The sequence below is a fragment of the Miniopterus natalensis genome, chromosome 1 (assembly GCF_054644295.1).
Source record: "Miniopterus natalensis isolate mMinNat1 chromosome 1, mMinNat1.hap1, whole genome shotgun sequence".
In the NCBI taxonomy this organism is placed as follows: domain Eukaryota; kingdom Metazoa; phylum Chordata; class Mammalia; order Chiroptera; family Miniopteridae; genus Miniopterus; species Miniopterus natalensis.
In genome coordinates, this window is record NC_142081.1 from 74,499,761 (window position 1) to 74,524,825 (window position 25,065).

Genomic DNA, 25,065 nt, shown 5'->3' on the forward strand with positions numbered 1-25,065 from the left:
AGAAGGTAAAAAATAATTAAATTAAATAAAAATCAGTCATTTTTTGTTATGAAGCCAAATTGAGTCTTTCAATGAATTCAAATTTTAATAACATAATTTAATTTAAACAATAGTATATTTATAGTCACAGTCCATATCAATACTGTTTCCTTGTTTTTCTCATTAAAAATTATTTTTTATTCCTCTAGTTAAAAAACTGATTTTTGTTCTTCTAGAACAAAATTTACGGAGAAGTGTTGTGTTTTTCACTTGATAGTCCTCTGCAAATTTTGGCATAAGAGCATTCAGTTGTGTTTTACAGTCTTTGTGGCAAAAAGTTCACTTTTCCATAGATCACACTGAACTTTATCCAAGGCTGAGTCATCTAAGGTTTCTTCATTGAATTACTCAGTAAATAGCTCATGGGTATTTATTGCATACAAGGTGCTGTGCAAGACACAAGGGCTATGAGGATAAGTAAAACACCATCCAGGTCCTGCAAAGGCTCATAATCCATCAGGAAAGACAAAGAGGTGATTAAAAATGATAACAAATTAAAATGAGTGTTTGTAGTGATAAGCATAAAAAATGTCAAATCCACAGGAAAGGTTTAATTTGATTGGAGAGACCTAGAAAGTCTATTTAAGGGTCAACAGTTGTTCAAGATTTGAAAGGTAACTGTGTTTACTAGAAGCAAGAAGTTGGGGGAAAACACTGTAAATCCAGGGCACTGAGTGTACTTTATCATAACGGAATACAGTAAGCAGGTGGAGAAGAAGCAGAAGTTGAGACTAGAAAACTAGGCAGGGACCAAAAAAATAATGACCTTGTGAATTATACTTGGTATACAAGTACTTGAAATTTATTCCATGGATTGTGGGAAGTTGTTGCAGGATTGTAAGCAGGAGCAATGATCAGTCTTAAGTTTCTGAAGTATCACCCTGGCTGCAGAGTGGATATGGAATTATAACCAGAAGTTGGCAAACTTTGTTTAGGAAGAGTGAGATAGTGAATACTCTGAGCTTTGTGGGCCATGCAGTCTTTGTCACAACTACTCAGCCATAGACAGCAGGTAAATGAATAGGCATGGCTGTGTTCCACTAAAATTTTACTCTCATTAAAAACAGGCAATAGGCTGGATTTGCCCCATGGTCTATATAGTTTGCCAATCCCTGAGTTAGATGTTTTGTCCCAAAGCAACAAGATCCAAGTGAGTGCTAATGAGAACTTGAATTGGAGCAGTGGGCATGAAATTGCAGAGAAGACAGTTCCAGAAAAATTAAGAAGATAGAAAAAGCAGGACTTAGTAACCAATTGAAGGGGAAGAAACTTGAGAGGACTCCAAAGTTTATAGTTTAAGGCACTGGGGAGATCATGTTGCCACCAATAAAAATGAGAAAAAATAGAGTATCAGGAGGTCTGTGATACAAAGATTTCACCAGGTCATGAATTATAGTTTCTTTCAAGTGTTGCAATACATTAAGTATTTTTAAACACAGAGTATGTAACAAACATTTTTAATAGAAAACTGTATTTTTCCACTTAATCTAGTAACATATGTTTGTTATAGGAAATTAAATCTGTTCATGCAAGCTGTAAATGAACTAACTCACCAGTCCTGTATTTCTTAGGTTCCCTTGATAAGCAGAAAACTTTAAACTCTCAGTGTAGCTTTCCTTGAAGAGTGTTTGAAATAAAGAATACTTCTCGCAGTTTCAAATCTTCTGAACACAGTGTAAAAACACTCTCTCCCACACCTTGGAGGCCCTGTTTAAACAAAATGCTGAGTTGATGGACCATAAATCTCACCCAATATGGTAATTCCTGTTCCTAACTAACACACTTGGTCTCCAACACTTTAGTATAAACGAGTATCAGGCTGTGTGAGAGCAGAGTGTGTATGGTGTAAAAACACAGAGGATGAAACTCAGAAAGAAGTAAGGCCCCAGAAAATTAATCGTTACACTATCTGTCCTACTTACAGTGATCATAATTTATGGAAGTCAGTTGTCAGTAACTATTTATAAAGCCAATTGGTATCATCAATCCTCTCTTCTCTTGCCTTTTTTTCTGCTCTCTGCTAATTCCTTTCTTTTCTGATTTTTCTGCTGCCTTATCTTTCTTCTCCTTTTCAAATTCAACTATCCCTCTTGTCATCTTTTCCTCACTTTCCTTATTTCTAGTCTTATTTTTAGCTCCCTTCTTCATCCAAACACAGGTCTTTTTGAAGAACTATCATACTTTTTTAAAGTTAACTTTAATCAGCTAAGAGTTTCCTTTTAAATTGAAGAGAGGCAGAGAGAGAGAGACAGAGAGAGCAAAATTGTTTTCTGATTTTTAAACCTAAAGCATACTAGATCAGTATAACAGGAATATATAAAAGAACCTTACTTTAACTCATTTTATGATCAGTATATCAGGGATAGAGCCAGGTTTTGTGGTGCCTAAAGCTGAATAGTACAAAATTAAATATGAAAGCAAATATTTTTTCTTTTAATTTTTAAAAATTTCTCCATATATTGAATATAAATTATAAATTAAACACCCATTGATAACTTGTATATACCATTTCCTCTCATTCAAGAACTAAACAATGAATTTTGTACTTATCACTCCAATTTTTTTTAATTTATTTTTTTATTAAATTTATTGGGGTGACATTGGTTAATATGACCATATAGGTTTCAGGTGCCGGTTTCTATGTTACAAGATCTGTGTATTGCACTGTGTGCCCACCACTCAGTCATATCTTCTCCCATCATCATATATTAGGACCCCCTTCACCTCCCACCCCTTCCTTCTGGCAACCACCACACTGCTGTTTGTATCCATGAGTTTCAGTTTTATATCCCACATATGAGTGAAATCATATGGTTCTTAGCTTTTTCTGACTGACTTATTTCACTTAGCAAAATATTCTCAAGGTCCATCCATGTTTGTTGCAAATGGCAGTGTTTCATCCTTTCTTATGGCTGAGTAGCATTCCGTAGTATACATGCACCACATCTTCTTTGTCCAGTCCTCTATCGCAGGACACTTGGGTTGTCTCCATGCCTTGGCCACTGTGAATAATGCTGCAATGAACATAGGAGTGCATGTATCTTTGCAAAAACATGTTTTTGAGTTTTTCGGGTATATACCCAGGAGAGGGATTGCTGGGTCCTATAGTAGCTCTATTCTTAATTTTTTGAAGAACTCCCAGATTGCTTTCCATAGTGGTTGCATCAGTCTACATTCCCAGCAGCAGTGAATGAGGGTTCCCTTTTCCCCACAGCCTCTCCAACACTTGTTATTACTTCTCTTGTTGATAATAGCCACTCTAATAGATGTTAGGTGGAACCTCATTGTAGTTTTGATTTGCATTTCCCTAATTGCTAGTGAGGTTGAACAAATATTTATTTTTAATGAGAGCAATCAAAGCAAACTGAAACAATTTAAAGACTGACAAATGCTATATATCTCTCTCAAATACCAGAAAAATAATAGAACATTTTTGCACATTAGCTGGCATATCTCTATAATACTTTATCCCTCACACTTTTTGGCTTCATACTCTGAATTTTTCCTCATATGGCAATGACTTCACAATATTCTCTATAGAAGAAAATAATGGTACTGGTACAAGTTTGTGCCCTACAAACAAGAACATGAAATATGTCCTATCTCATGCATTTCCTATTAATAAAAATGAGTGCTGCCTTTATAAGCATCTCTGCTCCACTATCAAATATATTCCTGACAGGAGAAAAATTTTATTTTCACTGGAGTAAGAACCAGACCGTACAATTTTCCACGTATGATGATTGGAAGAATTTCCCACAGATTAGTTCTAGGTGATACATTTCCAGCATATTTCTCCACTTACCCACCCATGGCTGGTGGTAGCCTGCCATTACAATTCCTAACAGGAGGAACACCGCAGGCTTAAAGAGAAAGGGTGAAGAAGGACTCTGACCAGCGCTTACTCATCTAATTAACATTTCAAAGAAAACTGATAGCAAGAGATTGTATTGTCCCAATTATTTACAGAGAATGGCTTACTATGAGCAAACCATTTTCATTCTGATGAAGGTTTTGTTTGCAATGGTTTTTTTGATACCAGCAAAGTTGTGGAAAAACAACTACTCTTTGGAGATTCCAGGTAACAAATTTTGCCTATTCCTCCCCTTTCTTTTGAAAGTCATGCTATCAGGTAACAATTAATGTACCCTGAACTCTAAATGATTGAGAAGAGCTTCTGTGTGTGTGTGTGTGTGTGTGTGTGTGTATGTGTTGGGGGTGGAGGGTAGGGAAACATCTATAGAACTAATAGTGTTCTATGGATCATGGTTTGGAGAAATTACTTCTCCCAAAAAAACCAAAACCAAAGCTAGAAGAATGACATTTCAGGCCTGGAATTTTAGGCATATGGAATAAGCATTCTCACAGCTATTAAAATCGTAATGGTAGGTAGTCATTTGTTATTATTTGTTATAGAGACCCTGGTCAAGCCTATTGCTATGTCATTAATTCTAAAAGAATATGTCCAGTAATTCTGCCCATCTGATTTCTCAGGCTTTAGGAATATTTGCTTCAGTGTTGCACACAGAAAAGTTGTAGCAGATTGGGCATATTTTGAGCCACAGGCAAAATATTCTAAGTTCAAGTACCTACTGAATTTTATTTGCCAGTTTTCATGGCGTATATGATAACATTAGCTAAACAGTGATAGTCATTATGTTGCCAGAGAATCAAATTCCTCCCTCGCTCCTGGGAGTGGGGATGAGGTTCTTGGGTTACTGCTGAAATAAGAATTTTTAGAAGCCCCCATGGGAGGATGAGTTGAGGAAAAAGGCTTTACTTGAGTGGAGTTATATTCTTGGGGTGCAGCTGGGGTTCCAGCAGAGCCAGAAGCAAAGCCAGTGTCCAGAGTTCAGTTCCATATTGCAACCAGGTCTAGGTCAACATTCAAGCTAATTAAAGTCCATTAGTCCATTGTGTGTGTGCCCTGAATGGCCATGAGCCACGTCGGCACAGGGGTGCATGCCCCTGCAACAGGAGTCACAGGAGTGCAAGCAAGCAGGTAAGAGAAGAGAGCAAACTCCTCTGTCTAGAAGTTTAAATATTCAGGTTTTGTGCTCTTGCAGTGGCCACACCCATTCTGGCCACTAATTTGTTCCCAAATGAGACCAACCGACAGGCACCTTCTCAGGTCATTCAGACCTTACTGGCGTGCTTCCAAACTGCCTTTGTCCAGCCCCTTCCTCCAGCAATCAGTAGGGAACAGACTTGGAAAGTGTTAAATTAGCAAAGCTATATAAATGGCATGCCTACATTATCTAGTCTTCCCTTTACTCCTTTCCTGTTAATAATAACCAGATTATGACAATGGTATCAATTAAATCCAACAATAGTGCACATTTTATATGAGAAAGGCACCATTATATTGACAAAGATTCTCACCAAACCTCAGTCAGTCTCCTCTGAACTCTTCTCAACTAGCCTCCACCTTTGGACTCTCGTTTATCTTCATATCACCTGATTTTAGCCAAAAACCCCATTTAGTCAGTTTAACAAGACTCTCTACCCTCAATATCTGATCACTCTCGATATCTGATCAAATTCCTTATCCCCCACACTGATAGGTGATCACCCTGGCCTGCCTTCAGCAAAAAATCTATCAAGTCTGTTTAGCCAGAATTCCCCCCTTACCCCTGATGTATCCTCTTAGCAACTTTCTAGCCCCTGACACCCATCCTGCTCCTTGGCTGTAAATCCACACTTGCCCATGCTGTATTTACAATTGAGCCCAGTTCTATATTGAGGTCTGTTTTCCCCTATTGCAATATTTCCTGAATAAAGTCTGTTTCTACTGCTTTAAATACTGTCTAGCTCTGTTTTTTCTTTAACAATATGGAAACTTGCAATCATTACTTTTCAGCAGGAAATAATGAACACTTGCATCAACTTGGGAAGGCCTTATGAAAAGTACTTGAGTATATTAAAAAATTAGACTGACAGCTTTGAGACACAAAGTCTTCTGTTTATCCCTAAAACATGTATATGATTGCCACCAGCAAGTCTAGGCTTCCCTTATGAGTGACCCTCTGTCCACCCCTCTAGAGAGTGAGAAGAGGGTTCAGACTGCAGGCTCATTCAGTTCTTGGCTCCTCCACTGAGACTGCCAATTAGAGCATTTTGTGATATGGACATCTGTCCCCTGGACTGAGACCAGCTCATCTCACAAAGCAGTTGTCAAATGGTAACAACTTTCGGTGACAACCTGTGTTGGATTTAAACCCATGCCTTGGAGGTGACATGGCTTCCTCTCTTATCACTAAATCCTTTAAATACCCAGAAATTAGGTGCACTAATTTTCAAAGCAAATTAATTATAAAATCAGAAAGTCATCCTCATTTCCTTTAATTCATGGACATTTTACTGATGCTGGCTTTTATTATAGAAAAATGATCCACTAAACACATTTTTATTCTTGGAAAACTTGGCACGTTTTAAGTCATTGTAAAAAAAAAAAAAAAAAAAGTATATATTTAACATTGTTTCAATGAATGATTTCTGAGTACCTACTACCTGCTAGGCAATGTGAAGATGCTACCAGTTTCCTCCTCCCCCCCCCCCCCGCCCCCCCGCTGAATATATTTGCTGAATAGCTGGAAAATTCATTTTGTCTCTTTACCGTAACTAGTTCTTTTTTAAAAAAATTCAGCATGTTCAGAGGAGCAGAAACTTTTATAAGGGGAAAGGTAATGTTTGAAGTTACATTAGTTTAAATGTAGTTTAGTTTCTCAACTATATATAATTACTTTGAAGAGGAAAAAAATCTTAAGAATAGCTTTATTGTTATATTTTTGCCAGTGGGTGTGTGAAGTGATTTAACTTACAGGTGATGATTATGTAATCGTATTGATACAGGGCATACAGCCTACCAACCTTAGTGAATCATGCAGACTGACAAGAGGAGGTGTAAAAATTCCGCCTGCTTCTCTGTTTCATAGCCCTGCCTTTACAAAGGAGAGAAGTCTTGCTCACAAGTTGGGGAGGGCAGTGCTAAGTGAGGCATCGAAGCTTCGAGATCACAAATATAAATGCATCAAGACAATGTGTCGGTTCCAGGTGGTATAATTTTAAAGTTAATTGTGTGATGGTGAAACTACCCTGCCCAAATGACTGTAAGAAGCTACCTACCATTCAGAAATGAAGCTCTAAACTTTACAAAGCTGAACTAAGATACAAATTAATCTTCTTCCAGGATGTTTGTCCCTGTTTTACCTCTTTTGGATATTTGTTGCATAAATCCAACCATTTATTTGGACAGGGAGGAACAACACAAAATATAAAGGTCTAGTGGTAGCACTGATATCCTGAGTAAATAAAATTTCCATTTTTGCAGCCATGGCACCTACAGCCATAGCTGATTAAAAGTACAAAATTTACATCTGGAGGATAATTGTGCCAAGGACAATGCTTGACCAAATGTAATTAGCCAAATTTAGATAAATTCTGAATCTGCTTTCTTTAACTTGAATAGAAAAATCACACACTTCATTGAACATGAATGGATTTGAAAATGAACATTTGAATTATATGCGAGGATACTTTTCCAAAATAATAGGCCCAAAATATTTCAATGTGCTAAGGAGAAGCTCTTTGTTGACCCAAAGACTATATCGGCCTTCTCTTTTCATTCTCTAATTTTATTTGCTGATTTTTGTTAATATTTATAATAACAGAAATAGCAGGTGAGGGAAAGCAAGAGAAGAACAGATCCATTTAAATCTTTACTCTTTTTTTTTTTAGTGCTTCTTGTTCTTTTTCTTAGGGATAATTAGAGATAAATGGTATGGTATTATATTTGCTCAGATAGAAATACAAAAATGCCTATTTCCATCATTTTCAGTAATAGACTTTCAAGCTATATTTTCCTCAAACTTGATCCTCATTATTTCAGTAATATTTAAGCTATTAATTTCTCCAGAGAGTGTTTTTTGAAAATGGTAAATTATAAGACAAATCCCAAAATTACATTTTCTTTAATTTACAGTATTGTTCAAGCTCTACTGTTCGCATAAATGAATAGTCTGAGCTGCAGTCTGGAAAAAAAAGCCTTGAGCATTAAACAGTTGGCTTGGAAACAGAAACATTAAGAATATGATTGAAATTTTTTACAGAAGATGAAATAACAGCATGTGCAAAAGCTCATTTATGATAATTCTAACATTTCTGCTAGTTATAGAAAAGTAACAACATTTACCAAAAAAGGGGGGGAGTGGGGGCGGGGAGAAAGAAAGGCGAAGGGTTTCACTTTCTAACCAATTGCAATGATATCTGCAATGAACGTGATTTTCAGTTATATCGATTTCATTTTTTTCTAAGTTGCTAGTTTACCCTTTTGAAGGCACACAAAGGGATTTTCAAAACAAAAGTCAACTGAAGCAAAAGTTGTCATGTTTCACGTTTAAAATGAGTCATGTTATAAGCATGCAACAATAGCAATAAATAGTCAAGCAGCATGTTACTCTGAAAGACTTTGAAGTCTATAAAGGTTTATAAACATCAGCACATTTATCATATTATAAAAAAACATTAATTAGGCTAATGCGTGATGAAATCATATGAAATTTCTCCCGGAGTTTAAAGGTAAATTTTATATCACTTATTTAGCCAGTTTCATTTCACACTATTTATATCTGTTTGCTTTATTTCTGTTTTGTCTTTGTTAGGAATAGGGGTTTGAGGAAGATAGATAATACTTTTCATAAAATTATGAAGAACACTAGTCTTCTAAAAGATATTAATAATCTGATAAATTATCAATGATAACCATCTAAGGCCTAAGCAAGCATTTGTAATTCTTCAAATGAAAAGCTTCAAATTCACTCACAGACTAAGAAAATCACTTCCTCCATCTAGTGGTAATTTATTGTAATTCTTCCAAATTCTAAAATAACATTTCAATTTGTTTAAAATGTCATTTTTGTTTTTATATTTATGCTTGTGTCAGATAATTGTATTTATGTAAGAAATAAATACATTAAGCTATATTTTTTAAGTTTCTGAAAGAGTATACTACAGTCTAAAGAAATATGGCATTACTGTCTACAGTATTTCACCCTTGAGCCAAAATGAAAACAGTCTTTGTTTGCAATCTAGTCAGGGAGGCTTGACATATATGTACCAAAGGTGAACAGAGAACATGTTTTAATTATCAAATGAGTAATAAAGTCAGATACTACAAAAACTCTGAGGAAGGTGTAGTCTTTCATGGTCACCACTGGCTTCAAGGACTACATGGAATTGAAATGGTCTTTAAAGAGATGGTAGGAATTACACAACCAGAGAAGACTGAGAAAGTTATTCCAGGAGGGAGCAACAGTTATGAACAAGACTGGAAAACAAGAATTCAAATGGCTCTGGCATTTTTGAAAGACAATGGGTAAATCCTTTCACTGCAAAAATGAGTCTATTTGTGTGGCCAGGAGGGGTGAGAGTAGGGTTATAGATCTACAAGTTATTATAGATTTGTTGTAGAGGATCTTGATGTCAATATTAAAACACTGAACTACATCTCATTAGGTTCAACCCCAGGAATTATGATGGTGGCATCCAAGGACCATAGATGGCTCATAATGGGCTTTTCATGTTCAAGAATTTCTTGAAATAGGAAGTTTTTCTGTTCATGAGCGTATATGCATTTCTTTAGGAGAATATCCATAATTATCATCAGATTCTCAATGGGGTTTGTTGCTCTTTAATAGGCAAATATTAAAGACTTTGAAGAGCAAACTGGTATATTGAGCTTTGGGAAGGTTTCTCTGGCATTGGCGTGCAGGATAGTTTGATATGGGCAGATAACTTATTATGCATATCTGGGCTGATATATTCCCCCAGCATAAGCAATACTGAAACATCTGTTGCCCTGATTATATGGTACTTTGTTCCTCCCCTCTCTGAGCACTTAATATTTCCTTATGAAATGTTCTAAATCTAGAATTAGTTCTATGATAATTTACAAACCCATATAAGTGATCCCTTCAAAAAATATCCATAAGCAGGCCTAAAATTTAAGTTTAGTGAGTGTATCTTTCTCAACACTGATGTCCATTCTGACTGCATTTATATTTGGGATTCAGACCTCATAATGATAGTAGTAATTGTAAAATATTCCATCTTCTTAGCAGAGAAAGCCCCTTGTTCCCACATTTGCCCCAGTTGTAAAGAATGACTCACTGGTGGTGATGTGGCTTAAAAGACCTAATGTTATATAATACCCATGTGCTCATAATGCAGTCGAGAACTGCATTGCTGTTTACAGCTGAAGTCCACAGCAGAAGTCACCTGGAAAAAGAGATAGATCCAAAAACATGAAAGAGAGAAACATAAAAAAAAGCTTCATGATTTCAAACTGGAGAAATGAACATTTTTATAGTAGGGAAGCTAGAAGGAATTTATCATGGGAGTATTTTTATTTACTATTATCTGGTAATTTAATGAACAGTGCTTTGATTCTTGTTTGATAGAAAATACAAAAAGAGCTAATGATGTCCTTAGCTGTAACAGACAGTCTTCCACCTTCCATAATTTATTTTGATACTTTATGTGTCCCACAGTATTTGCTGCTAACACTACATAATGAGAGGCAAGCTCAAAGTTACAATAAATTATGCATAATTGAGTCTCTTGGAAGGTCTATAAATACAGTATGAAGTGTTCAGCTTGTTATTTGATACAACATCTGAAATCAGATTGCTTTGATGCAAATGTTTATCTCGATATTATAATTGTGGCATGAAGTCTTCTGAATTTATTTTGTTTGCAAAGAGCATTTCATTAATTAGTTACACCAGTCTCAAGGGTATTAGATTGTTTTAGAGACGTCAGTATCAAAACTTCTACAAATATAAAATAAATAATTTTTATTAAAAGATTTAAGCTTTATTAAATGATTTTTTAAAAATAGGATTTGGGGGGCATAAGCACTTCCAAGGGGCATATTTTCCAAATATTTCTCAGCATTGAAGAATTTGCTAATTTTATTAGTTATTGCTTCTCATTATCATCCCATGTTCTTTCTTTTGACAAAATCAGAGTGCAAGGGTCTTATCTTTGTGTTTGGTTGTTATAAACTAAAATATCTAAGAAAGTTTACCTTATGATATGCTAAAACTGTCTGTAATTCTTGCTTTCACTTTATTCATATGTGTTGTCAAACTATCGATTGTGATGAATCTTTGTATAGGACTATATTGCCTCCATTTTTCCCCATTTAGGGATATGACTTTTATTCTTGAAAGGCATATGGTTCATGTGTTTTGTGACTTTTTTTCATTGCAAACTCATGCTTATTGGAACTTTATCAAACTTATTCGAGGTGAGCTTCTTCATGAAGATTTGAATTCATATCTAAAAGTGCCTATGGGAACTATCAACCTGAAACCACTTTTTTTAAAAAAAAATTTCACCTTGGATTTTGGGGAAAGGGGACACAGATAGTAGGAATTCCTGCTCCAAACCTACGTAAGGGCTAATTTGTGGTTAGTAATACTCAGGGAAATTTCTTTAAATCCCTTCACCTGTAGCTCAAGACTGAAACAAATTAATGTTATTGTCTCATTCTGCTCCTGGGGTTTTTGTTGTTGTTGTTTGTTTGCTTGTTTGTTTGTTTTTACTTAATTTACCCTTTTCTTGATGGTATCATCTTTAAGAGTCCCAGCTTTATGCAGAAGTCCATATCCAACATCTTGCCTTGCTCAGGTCCTAGGCTTTGTCTTCCATTCCCCACATATGTTGCCTAGTAAAACAAAGCCTTTAGGCCACCAAGGATTGGCATATGACCCCAGAAGTTTAACAGTTAGGGTTAATTTTTGGATTTATACTTTCATGTCATTTTTGGCCTTGAAGGAATGGCCTCATTTCCATATAAGCTCACCCATGCACCCAACAACAGATTCTCTTGAAGGATCTGAGAAACTCACCTCCATGGCCTCAACACAAGTGCCAAGGAGAGTATTTTCCTTATTTCATTGTGATGGTATCTCCTGAATTAGAATGGAAGAATCACCATGCCACCTCCAGAAATTTCATCATGATCATTGCCCCATTGTCACGGGAACCTGAGGTCCCCATGAGGGATGTGAAAAATCAGGAGATGGAACAGGAAAAGGAGCTGTCTTTAAGTCAGTGCTCAGCCAGGGGGCCAATGTATGGTATCTACCGTAGCAGGGGGAGACAGGGAAAATGCAAGAGGGCAGAAAAGGTAGGTAATTAATACCACTTGCTAGGACACAGATCAGAAATGTCTATGAATCTAACTAGTTCCAGCTAGTTAGATGAGATCCTACTTTAAGTCTCTTGTTTGAATATTATTTTATGACCCAGGCTATGGGCCCTGGGAAAACTGGGGCTATACACATAGCTCTAATGCCAATCAGTCATCTCACTTGAGGACCTAGTATACAATACGCAGAACTGAACACATTATATCACACACCCACATAAAGCAAAACATACAAAAGGTATCCTGACCCCTATATTTTCTGTTATTTGATGGCACAGTCGTCATCTTAGTCACCCAGATAGAAAACTAAAAATATTCTCTCCTTCACTTCTACTCCCCATAGTTTAATCAAGTTAATGCATATCAATTCCACCATCAACACTATCTCTTTTGGTCTGCTCTCTCTTCCCTATCTCTTTTTTCTTACTTGACTCTTACAGTAGCTTTCAAAACTGTTCTGACCTATCAGATTCAATATTTCCCCATCTCAATCCATTCTTCTGTTGTTGCAAGAGTTCTCTCTCTTAAGTACACCTCTAATTACAAGATTTTTCTATGTAAAAATATTATCTGGGTCCACATTGCATGTAGGATACATTCCAATATTCTTTATATGGCATAAAGATTCACAACCCAACATAAACTTTACTTTTCTAGGCTGACCATCCAACATTCTTCCTTCCTTCATTTATTCAGCAAATGTATTTTAAGTGCCTACTCTCTGTCAAGGACATATTTAGCAAGTTTAGAGGCATCATCTGAACTTGCCAGGATTCTCTTAATCAGTTATGTTTTTGTACATGTTGTTTCTGATGCCCATGACTTCACACTCAATCATTCAGGACCTAATTTAAATGCCACATCCCCTTCCAAGTCTTCCATGACCCCCCTTATGATAGGTCTCTTCTTCCTTAAATATGTCTGTGCTTCCTTAAATACTTGCATATAATTTATACAACACTTATCACAATAGAATTTCAACTTAGCCTACATTTATTAAGTGTCTACTATGTTGCAGAAATAGTACTAGGCACTTAGGATACATGAGTGAGACATGGGCCCTTCTAATGAAGACCTCAGGACCTGTTTGTGTGTGTTTTCTTCTTCATTAGACTATGAGCTCCTCAAGGACTTGTATTTTTTTGGTTTGTAAACATTCAGCTGTTTGCTGTGGAAACAAATTATCAGGTTTGTTTCTGTTACTCTTTTAAAATTGTGTATTTCCCATGTTTTTCTTCCAAAACTGTGTCCTGTTGAAACCAAACAAAGAAAGTTTGGCCTTTCAAGGCCTGAAGATATTACTAAGGCCACCGAGTCTGCCAATTAAATTTGCCTCATAGTGAGGTTTGACATTCTTTCTATCAAAAGGAGGCACCTAATCCTCCTCTTCTAATTATGTGTCAGCTTTACATACCCTCTTCTAATAAATCATAGGCAGCAGGAAGGATGCAGCCTAATTTCTGAGGTTAGATTAGAAATGGCGATATTGCTTCCACTTGGCTCACTCATGGAACCCAGCCACCATTGGGATGCTGGCACTTGGAACTAAGTCACCAAGCTGTGAGGAAGCCATGGAGCAACGTGGAAAGGTCACGTGTAAATGTTCTCACCTCAGCCACAGCCAAGGACCCAGCTGACAGACAGCATCCACTGCCAGATGTGAGTGACCCAGCCCTTCAGATGATTCCAGTCCTCTCAGTGGATGCCAAGTAGAGCAGAGGGGAGCTGAACTGACGAGCCCTGCCAAAATGACAAATTTTAGGCCATTAAATTTTGGGAATATTTATTAGCGAACATAGACAACTGGAACAACACTGAAATTAATTGCAACCCAAAACCAAAAGCTAAGAGCAATTCCTCAGAGAAGCTGCCATATGGACACAAGGCCGTTTTACAGAGCTCTAAACCCAGAAAGCTCCAAAGTAGCATTGGTTCAGTTGCTCCTTAAATTTACACTTGGATAACATTATCAGCATAGAGTTGATCTAAAGCTTTCCTATGTCATGTTGTTTATCTTTGTAACAGGTCTCCCTGCTTCTCCCTTGACCCACATGAACTCTATTCTCAACACAGCAGCCAAAGTTATATACTTAAGACACCAGTCAGGTAATGTCCCTTTCCTGCTCTCAATCCCTTCAGTAGCTTTCCACCCCACACAGAATGAAATCTGAATCATTATTGTCGCCTAAAGGTCTACATAATCTGGCTCTCAGCTACCTCATCTCCCCCAACTCTGTCTCATTCACTCTCTTTCAACCAGTTGACATCCTTCCTATTCCTAGAACATGCCAAGCACATTTCTGTCTCAAGGTCTCATTCCCTCACCTTATTCATACGTCTGTTTAAGTAGCACTTTATCAGAGAAGACTTCAATGATCTCTCAATTTTAAATAAAACCCCCTGCCCAGGCCAGGAAGCTTAGTTGGTTAGAGTGTAGTCCCAATACGCCAAGGTTGAGGGTTTGATCACTCGTCAGGGCACATACAAGAATCAACCAATGAATGCACAAATAAGTGGAACAACAAATCCATGTTTCTCTCTGTCTCCCTCCTTTCCTCTCTCTCTCAAATCAATAAATAAAATAAAATAAACCTCCCTCCTCTCTGATACTTTGCTCAATTGTGTTTCTCTTCACAGCCCTTGCCGTCATCTGACATATTACCGATATATTTGATTACTTGCTTATTTTGTGTCCTCCACTAGATTGTGGGCTCCATGAGAGTAGAAACTTTGTTTACTGCTCTGCCCTCAGGACTTAAAACAGTACCTGGCACTCAATAATTATTGTTGATGAATTAATGAATATTGTTTAAAAGGAGAGCCAAGATATAAACATTTTAAACCGCGTATTATTGGATTTTGTTCAGTTGAATCCATATACTCATTCTGATTGTTACCAGGATATTAGTAAATGACATTAGCCATATGACTTATGTTTCTGTTTATAGAAACATAGTGTTTATAATGTGATTTTATTAGGAAACATTGATTAAGAATTGAATGTATGAGATGAAAAATATTATACACTTAAAAGATACAGCTTGAAAAAGCTGAGACACAGAAAAATTAATTGGCGATATTTCAGAAAATGTTTTTATTTTTATTTTTTATTATACATTTGTTCAAAGATATTTAAAACTTTATACTATAGTTAAAGGCTAGGGAGGCACAAGTAATGGACGATTCCTGGGATTAAGCCTTTATAATGCCGTGCTCATTCCTGACACTATTTTATTCAATTCTAGAAACCTTCACCTCTTTGCAAAGATTCAGATTTCCATCTAGTATCATGTATATAATCTTTCTCTCTGAAGAAGTTCCTTTAATATTTCTTATAGTGCAGGTCTGTTAGTAATGAAGATCTGAAGAAGTTTAGAAATACCTTTATTTTGCTTTTTTTATTTTTTAACTTTCATGGGTTATAGAACTCTGTTTTGGCAATTGTTTTTCTTTGAATACTTTAAAGATGTTGCTCCTCTAACTTATGGCTAGTGTGGTTTCTATGGAAAAGTAAAATGATAGAAATCGAATTATCATGCTTACGATAAACAAACAAGCAAAAGCTAAAATGGCCTTATTAATAACATATAGAGTAGACTTCAGAACAAAGGTTATCAGAGATATAGAAGGCCATTTCATAAAGATACAGGGCTCAGTCATAATGATGACATAACATTCCTAAATGTGTGCACCTAATCATAGAATTTCAAAATAAATGAAGGAAAAACTGATGGAATAGCTGGAGAAACAGATAAATTCACAATAACAGTCAGAGATTTCATACCCTAGTTTCAATATTTGATAGAAAATGTAGACAGAAAATTGGTAAAGCTATAGAAGACTTGAACAATAAATCAAATGACTTGACCTAATTGAATTTATAACAACACTACCAGAAAAACTGCAAAACACATACTCTTTAAAAGTACACATGGAACAATTACCAAGATATATCACATTCTGAGCCATGATACAAGTCTCAATAAATTTTAAATGATGCAAGTCAAACAGAGCATACCCTCTGACCAAAATGGAACTTAATTGGAAATAATAGAAAGATTTCTAGAAAATCCCCCAAAACTTGGACATTAGATAGCATAATTCTAAATAACTCATGGAAATTAAGTGGCATTACTCTAAATAACTCATTCTAAAAATTAGAAAATATTTTCAATTAAATAAAAAATGAAAACACAGCTTATCAAATTTTGTGGGAAGTCTTTAAAGCAGTACATAGGAAGAAGGTTATAAAATTAACAACTATATTAGAAAAGAGGAAATGTGTCAAATAAATGGCCCAGTTTCTACCTTAAGAAACTAAAAAAAGAGATCAAAGAAACACAAAGTAAACAGAAGAAAGAAAATAATAAAGGAGCTGAAATTAATGAAATAAACAGAAAAACAATAGAGAAAAACAATGAAACAAAAATAGCTTTTTAAGAAGATTAGTAAAACTGACAGATCTCTAGCAAGACTGACAAAGAAAGAAGACACATATTACCAATATCAGGATTATCTTTAGGTAACATCACTAGAGATACTACAGATATGTGAAGAAATATTATAAGCAACACTATGAAATATATTTGACAATTTAGACAAAATTCCTTAAAAAATTAAAACAACCAAAACTTATTCCAGAAGAGGTAAATAGCCCCAAATAGCCCTATATTTATTAAAGAACTTGAATTTCTTCCCAGAAGAAAATCTGGGTTGAAAATCTTCCCAGAAATAAAATTCAAAGCCCAGTTAGCATCACTGGTTAATTCTATTAAATGTTTATTGAAGGAAGGAGGGAAGCTGGCGGCCCTGTGACAAGCGGCAGAGCACTCCTGCTCCCAGCCCCAAACTTGATTTCCTCCTAAAATCCTATGGAGCCAGCTTGGAAAAACCAGAGAAACATGGAGTGTGAGTGAGTGGAGTGTGGATGGAGTGTGAGTGAGGAGCACTGAAGAAACATCACAGAGTCCAGTAAGGGGGGGCCGTAGAAAGGGGGATCCCCCTGAAGCCTGTGCTGGGCTCTGAGCCAGAGGCTTGGAGGCTGCAAAGCTCCCTCCCCTCGAGAGTGACGGGCCTCCAAAAGCGGGGATCCCACACCTGGAGCGAAGAGAGGGGAAGGAGCGCCCCATGCAGAGGGCAGAGGGACCCAGGGGAGCAGTGAGCCCCCAAGGAGGGGACGGCTTCTTCCTAGGAAACAAAGCTGCTAATGGCCGCCTCGACCAGCGTCTAATGCTCAGGGTGCTGACCATAGGAAAAGCTGTCCCAAAGTGTGTGGCACCCAAGAACTATGGGACACAGTGAAAGCAGTCCTGAGAGGAAAGTTCATAGCAGTACAGGCCTACCCCAAGAAACAAGAAAAAGCTCCACTAAACCATCTAACACAACAGCTAAAAGAACTAGAACAAGAGCAGTAAGAAAAGTCCCAAGGAAGTAGAAGGAAGGAAGTAATAAAGATCAGAGCAGAGATTAATGACATAGAGACTAAAAAAAAAAATACAAAAAATCAATGAAACCAAGAGGTGGTTCTTTGAACAGATAAATAAGATTGATGCACCTTTAGGAAGACTCACCAAGAAAAAAAAAGAGACAGGACCCAAATAAGTAAAATCAGAAATGAAAGAAGCGATGTAACAACTGACCCAACAGAAATACAAAGGATCATAAGAAAATGCTATGAGCAACTATATGCGAACAAACTGGACAACATGGGTGAAATGGACAAATTCCTAGAAGCATTCAACCTTCCAAAGCTGAATCAAGAAGAGGCAGAAAAACTGAATAGGCTGATAACAACTAATGAAATTGAAGCAGTGATAAAAAAAAACTCCCAGCAAACAAAAGTCCTGGACCAGATAGATTTACAGGCGAGTTTTACCAAACATTCAAAGAAGAATTAACACCTATTCTACTCAAACTATTCCAAAAAATTCAAGAGGATGGAAAACTCCCAAACTCTTTTTATGAGGCCAGCATCATCCTAATCCCAAAACCAGATAAAGATACTACAAAGAAAGAAAATTACAGGCCAATATCCCCAATGAACATAAATGCTAAAATCCTCACTAAAACACTAGCAAACCAGATCCAGCAACACATTAAAAAGATTAAACACCATGACCAAGTGGGATTCATTCTGGAGATGCAAGGCTGGTATAACACCCACAAATCAATAAATGTGATACATCACATAAACAAAATGAAGGACAAAAATCATATGATCATATTAATAGATGCAGAAAAAGCATTCAACAAAATCCAGCACCCATTTCTGATAAAAACTCTCAGCAAAGAGGGAATAGAGGGAATACCTCAACATAATAAAGGCCATATATGACAGACCTACAGCCAACATCATACTCAATGGGCAAAAACTAAAACCATTTCCATTAAAAAACAGGAACAAGACAGGGGTGTCCACTTTCACCACTCTTATTCAACATAGTACTGGAAGTCCTCGCCATAGCCATCAGACAGGAAGAAAACATAAAAGGTATCCACATTCGAAAGGAGGAAGTAAAACTGTCATTATTTGCAGATGACATGATATTGTACATAGAAAACCCTAAAGACTCCATCCAAGTACTACTAGATTTGATAAACGAATTTGGCAAGATAGCTGGATACAAACTCAACATCTAGAAATTGGTGGCATTCTTATACACCAACAATGAACTTTCAGAAAGAGAGACTAAAAAAAAATACCACTTACCATTGCAACTAAAAAATAAGATACCTAGGAATAAACTTAGCCTAGGATGTAAAAGGCTGTACTCAAAAAATTACAGGACACTGAAAAGAGAAATAGAGGAAGATATAAACAAGTGGAAGAATATACCATGTTCATGGATGGGAAGAATATCATTAGAATGTTCATACTACCCAAAGCAATTTATAGATTCAATGCAATTCCTATTAAAATACCAACAGCATATTTCACAGATCTAGAACAAACATTTTGAAAATTTATCTGGAACCAAAAAAAACCCTGAATAGCTGCAGCCATCTTGAGATAAAAGAACAGAGTGGGAGGGATTACGTTACAGGATATCAAACTGTCCTACAAAGCCACTGTAATCAAAACAGCCTGGTATTGGTACAACAATACCCATATAGACCAATGGAACAGAACAGAGACCCCAGAAATAGACCCAAACCATTATGGTCAGTTAATATTTGACAAAGGAGGCAAGAGCATACAATGGAGAAAAGACAAACTCTTCAATGAATGGTGCTGGGAAAACTGGACAGGTATATGCAAAAAAATGAAACTAGACCACCAACTTTCACCATACACAAAAATAAACTCAAAATGGATAAAAGACTTAAATGTAAGTCACGAAACTATAAAAATCCTGGAAGAAAGATAGGCAGTAAAGTCACAGACATCTCATGGGGTGAAATTTTCACTGATACATCTCCTAGGGCAAGAGAAACAAAAGAAAAAATAAACATATGGGACAACATCAAACTAAAAAACTTCTGCACAGCAAAAGAAAACAGCCTCAAAATACAAAGAAATCCCACGGTCTGGGAGAACATATTTGCCACGGGTGTATCTGATAAGGGGCTAATTTCTAAAGTGTACAAAGAACTCATACTACTCAGCAAGAGGAAGACAAACAATCCAATTAAGAAATGGGCAAAGGACCTGAATACACACTTCTCCAAAGAGGACATACACATGGCCAAGAGACATATGAGAAAATGCTCAACGTCGCTAATCATCAGAGAGTTGCAAATTAAAACCACAATGAGGTATCACTTCATACCTGTGAGAATGGCTACTATCAACAAATCAACAAATGACAAGTGCTGGCAAGGATGTGGAGAAAGAGGAACCCTAGTACACTGCTGGTGGGAATGCAGACTGGGGCAGCCACTATGGAAAACAGTATGGAGGTTCCTCAAAAAATTAGAAATGGAGCTGCCTTTTGACCCAGTGATCCCACTTCTAGAAATATATCCTAAGAATTTTGAAACACCAATCAGGTAGAATATATGCACCCCTATGTTCATAGCAGCGCAATTTAAAATAGCTAAGATCTGGAAACAGCCCAAGTGCCCATCAGTAGATAAAAAAGCTGTGGTACATTTACACCATGGAATACTATGCAGCTGTAAAGAAGAAGGACCTCATACCCTTTGGGACACTATGGAAGGACCTGGAGAATATTATGCTGAGCGAAACAAGCCAGGCAGAGAAAGACAAACATCACATGATCTCACTCATATGTGGAATCTAAAGAACTGAATAAACTGATGAACACAAATGATTCAGTGTCATGGAAGCATGGATCAGACTGACAAATTTCAGAGGGATGGAAGGGGATGGGTGGGTGAAGAAGGAGAGAGTAACCAAAGAATTTATATGCATACATGCACAACCCAAGGACACGCACAATGATGTGGAGAGGGACTGGGGAGGGGGGTGGGACGGGGTAGAATGAGTCATTGGGTAGAAAAAGGAACATCTGTAATATTTTGAACAAAAGCTTGAAAAATTAAATAAATAAATAAAATAATTAAAACATTTACCTAAAAAAAAGTTTATAAAAGAATTAATAACCAATTTTTCAAAAACATTTCCATAAAATTGAGAAAAAGGGAATATTCCAAAATCATTCTATAAGAGGCCAACATTACTCTGACACCAAAGTCTAACAAAGACATTGTACGAATAAAAACTATAGACCAATATCCCTCATTAACAGATGTAAAAATTCTAAATAAAACTTTAGTGAATCGAATTAAACAATAGATAAAAAAAATTATACATCATTACCAAGTAAGTTTTTTCCCCCTAAGAATTCAAGTTTGCTTTAACATTAAAAAAAATCAATCAATCTAATTCAGTATATTAATAAATTTAAAAAGAAAAATTATTTTGTCATCTAAAGTAATCATGAAAAGGCATTTGAGAAAATCAAACATCCATTCTTGATGAAAACCCTCAGTAAAAGCACCTCCCCAAAAAAGTCATCTAACATTACATTTAATGGTGAAAGAATAAATGCTTTACCCTTAAATTCAGGAATGGGACACTCACCACTTCTGTTCAACATGGTACTGGAAGTTTGATTCAGTGTATTAGGCAATAAAAAGAAATAAAAGGCATCCCCATTGGAAGAGAGGAATAAAAACTGTCTTTATTCACATACAATATGATCATGTATATAGGGATATTAATGAAATATATACGAAAAGCTACTATAACTAATAAATGAGCTTAGTAAAGTTTGCAGTACACAAAATTGACACACAAAAAATAATTATATCTCGATACACTAAAATAAACAAACGAAAATTAAAATGCAAACAATGCCATTTATAGTAACACCAAAAAATATATATATAAGGTGAAAATATGCCAAAAGATGTTCAAAGTGTGTATACTGAAAACTATAAGACAGTTTTGAGGTATAGTAATGAAAATCTAACATACAGAGATATATACTCTGTTCTGTGCTCATCAACAGAAGACTCAATATTGTTAATGTTTCCTCTACCCAATTTGGTTTATAGATTCAATGCAATCCTTACCAAAATTCCAGCAAACTTTTCTGTAGTTATTAACAAGCTTAATCTAAAGTTCACATGGAAATGAAAGATCAAGAATAGCCAAAACAACTTTGTGAAAGAAGAACAACGTTGGAAGACCAATGCTGTCTGATTTCAAAAGTTGTTATAAAGTGAAGGTAATCAACAGAGTATGGTATTGACATTAAGACAAACACATAGATTAGTGAATGAAATAGAGTCCAGAATTAGACCCGCATGTGTATTAAAAACTGATTTTTGAAAAAGGTACAAAGGCAGTTCTGTGGAGAAAGGATAGCCCTTTCAGCAAAGGATGGAACAAGGGAATATCCATAGGCAAAAAAATGAACTTTAGTTCATATTTTCCTCCATATATAAAAAACTAAGTATGGATTTTGGGGGGAATATGTAAAACTTAAAAAAGTATAAAATTTCTATAAAAAATGTTAGCAACCTTGGGTTAAATAAAGATTACTTTGATACAATACCAAAATCATATTGTATTAATAATAGCACAATCTATTTTAAAAATTGATGAGGTGAACATCATCAAAATTTAAAATTCTGCTTTTCAAAAGACACACCTAAGAGAATTGAAAGACAAACTATAGACTGGGAGAAAATATATTAAAATTGTACATCTTATAAATATCTTAAGTCCAGGATATATAAAGAACTCTCAAAACTCAGTAATAAGAAAATAAACAACTCAGTAAAAATGGGTGAAAGATTTGAGCATACACTTCATCAAAGAGAGTACATACATGGAAAATGCTCAATATTATTAGTTCCTAGAGAAGTGTAATTAAAACCAAAATGAGATGCCACTCTATACCTATTAGAATGACTAAAATTTTATAAGACTTAAGTCCCTGAAACTTTTATTACTACAGACCTATTTCAATAGCTAATATTTATTTATTTTTTTTATTTTTTTTTTAAATATATCTTTATTGATTTCAGAGAGAGGAAAGGAGAAGGAGAGATAGAAACATCAATGATGAGAGAGTCATTGATCAGCTAGCCCTGACCGGGAATCGAACCCTGATCGCCTGGATCCCAGGTCGATGCTCTACCACTGAGCCATGCCCGGCCGGGCTCAATAGCTAATATTTAAAAAGATTGATCATACCCAGTTTTGGCACGAATATGGGAGAACTTGCATGGCTCAGTGGTTTAGCATCAACCTAGGATCCAGGAGATCACGGTTCGATTCCTGGTCAGGGCACATGCCTGGGTTGTGGGCTCGATCCCCAGCAGGGGGCATGCAGGAGGCAGTCGATTAATGACAACTCTCTCATCATTGATGTTTCTGTCTCTCTCCCTCTTCCTTCCTCTCTCTGAAATCAATATATTTAATAATTAAAAAAAAAAAAAAGAATATGGGAAAACTAGAACCCTCATACATTGCTGATGGAATGTAAAAAGTTACAACCATTTTGGAAAACTTAATACACCTACAATATCTTATGTAGATATCCTACAGAAATGAAATCTTATGTTTATACTTATGACTTTCACATAAATGTTATAGCAGCTATATTTGTAATAGCCCTAAAGTAAAAACAATGCAAATGCCTATCAGTAAGCTAAGCAAATTAAATATCCAAACAGCAGAATTTGCAAACAAACAAACAAACAAAAAATAGATGCATCTCTAAATATTTATGCTGAGTGAAAGAAACTATACATAAAAAGAGTACATGTTCTGATTTCATTCTTATAAAATTCTTGAACATGTAAATAAATCTTCAGTAATAGGAAGCAGATCAGTGGTTGCTTCCAGATAGGTTAGGACAGAGGAACAGGGAGGAACAGAAGGGAGGGATTACAAAAGAGTATCAGAGGAAACTTTTGGGGATGGTGTAAATGTTCATGCTATATTCATTTCTTGATTGTGGTAATGGTATCACAAGTATATATAATATGTACAGTTTATTATATGTTAATTAAACCTCAATAAAGCTGTTATAATAGCTTGGATAATTTGTTTTTCTTTGTTTTTATTGTTGACACTATTACTAGCTTGATAATTTCAAAAACTTTTTTTCCAGCTATATTGAACTATAATTGATATGTAATGCTTGGATATTATTTAAAGAAATATTCTTTTAGAGGCTTTTAAAGTGATTGAAGGTGGAATTTCTGAAATTAAGGTAATAAAATTCATTTTACAAAACAAAAAGATAAAAATGTAAATGATTATTATCTATTATGTTTTACTATTTATTTATTATGGAATTTATAATCATGTATTTTTTATTACATTGCCAGTCCATCTACAGAAAACCCAGTCAGGAACATTAGTAATTAAATTTCCATCTTTGATATTTTCCTTTCAGCCATATGAAAATCATAGCTTTACACATTTAAGAATTATTATTGTAATAAAGGTATATTTTTCAAGGCAGGAGGTTATAACATTTTATTTTACAGTTATCCCACAATCATAAAACATTTCAGTGGACCATATGCCAGAATCACTTGTGCTGTGTGATGTCAAGGGCCATGGCCTATATTAGTCACACCGACAAGGTAGAATGAGACTGAGAGATGGAAAGCGTCCAGGCCCCAAACACCCCACTCCTACGTCTGAGAGTTGCTTTGTGGTGTGGGAAACAGCAACCAGCCCTCTTCCACATACACACACACTGGAACTGGGTCCAGAACCATTAGGCCATGTCGGGCATCCTTTAAGTCCGCTCTTACATCCCCTTGGCTCACTTTTTGGTTCAAGAGCACTTGCCAAAACAAATTCTAGGAAGGTATAGCCTTCAGCACCATGTCTGAGCTGCAGCAAGGCTCTCAGGCTTTCCTCCTGACTTCTCTTCTTCACTACATGGGATGCTCGGCCATTCTGGTGCACCTAAAAGAACCCTTGATAAATGGGAGGACAGGAATTTGAGAATAAATAACCTCCTCTTCTATCTGTCCCACCAGTAATTCTAAGGCACATTCTACACAGTTCTTATCTGACCTGCTCCATGGGACAGAGAAAGAAAAATCTCATAGAAACTAAAGCTCAAGAAAAACTTAGGTGGAGTAAGGAATGAAGATGAGGGAGAGGAGAGAAGTCTGGCATTCTCTGTGTGCTATGCCAGCATTTTCTACATCTTCATATCCCTCTAATATTTAGCTGAGTGTAGTTATTCAATAATATTCAAAAAACAAATATATGGAATATAGTACGATAAAAATAAAGAAATCTTTTTCTGACCTGTATTTGACTATAAATTCTTATGGCAGATCTAATGTATTAGCTGTCTAGAAACATT

General features: G+C 35.9%; 1 long non-coding RNA gene across 1 annotated transcript in view; it reads right to left on the bottom strand.

Moving 5' to 3' along the window:
* Window positions 1-2,847: 2,847 nt before the first annotated feature.
* The window catches only part of LOC148094207 (uncharacterized), a 40,303-nt gene continuing 18,085 nt past the window's right edge, over window positions 2,848-25,065 (bottom strand). The window contains exons 2-3 of the long non-coding RNA XR_015714232.1: window positions 13,864-13,993; window positions 2,848-3,053 (exon numbers count right to left, since the gene is read on the bottom strand). This is a non-coding gene — a long non-coding RNA (uncharacterized LOC148094207). The remainder of the gene's footprint in view (window positions 3,054-13,863; window positions 13,994-25,065) is intronic.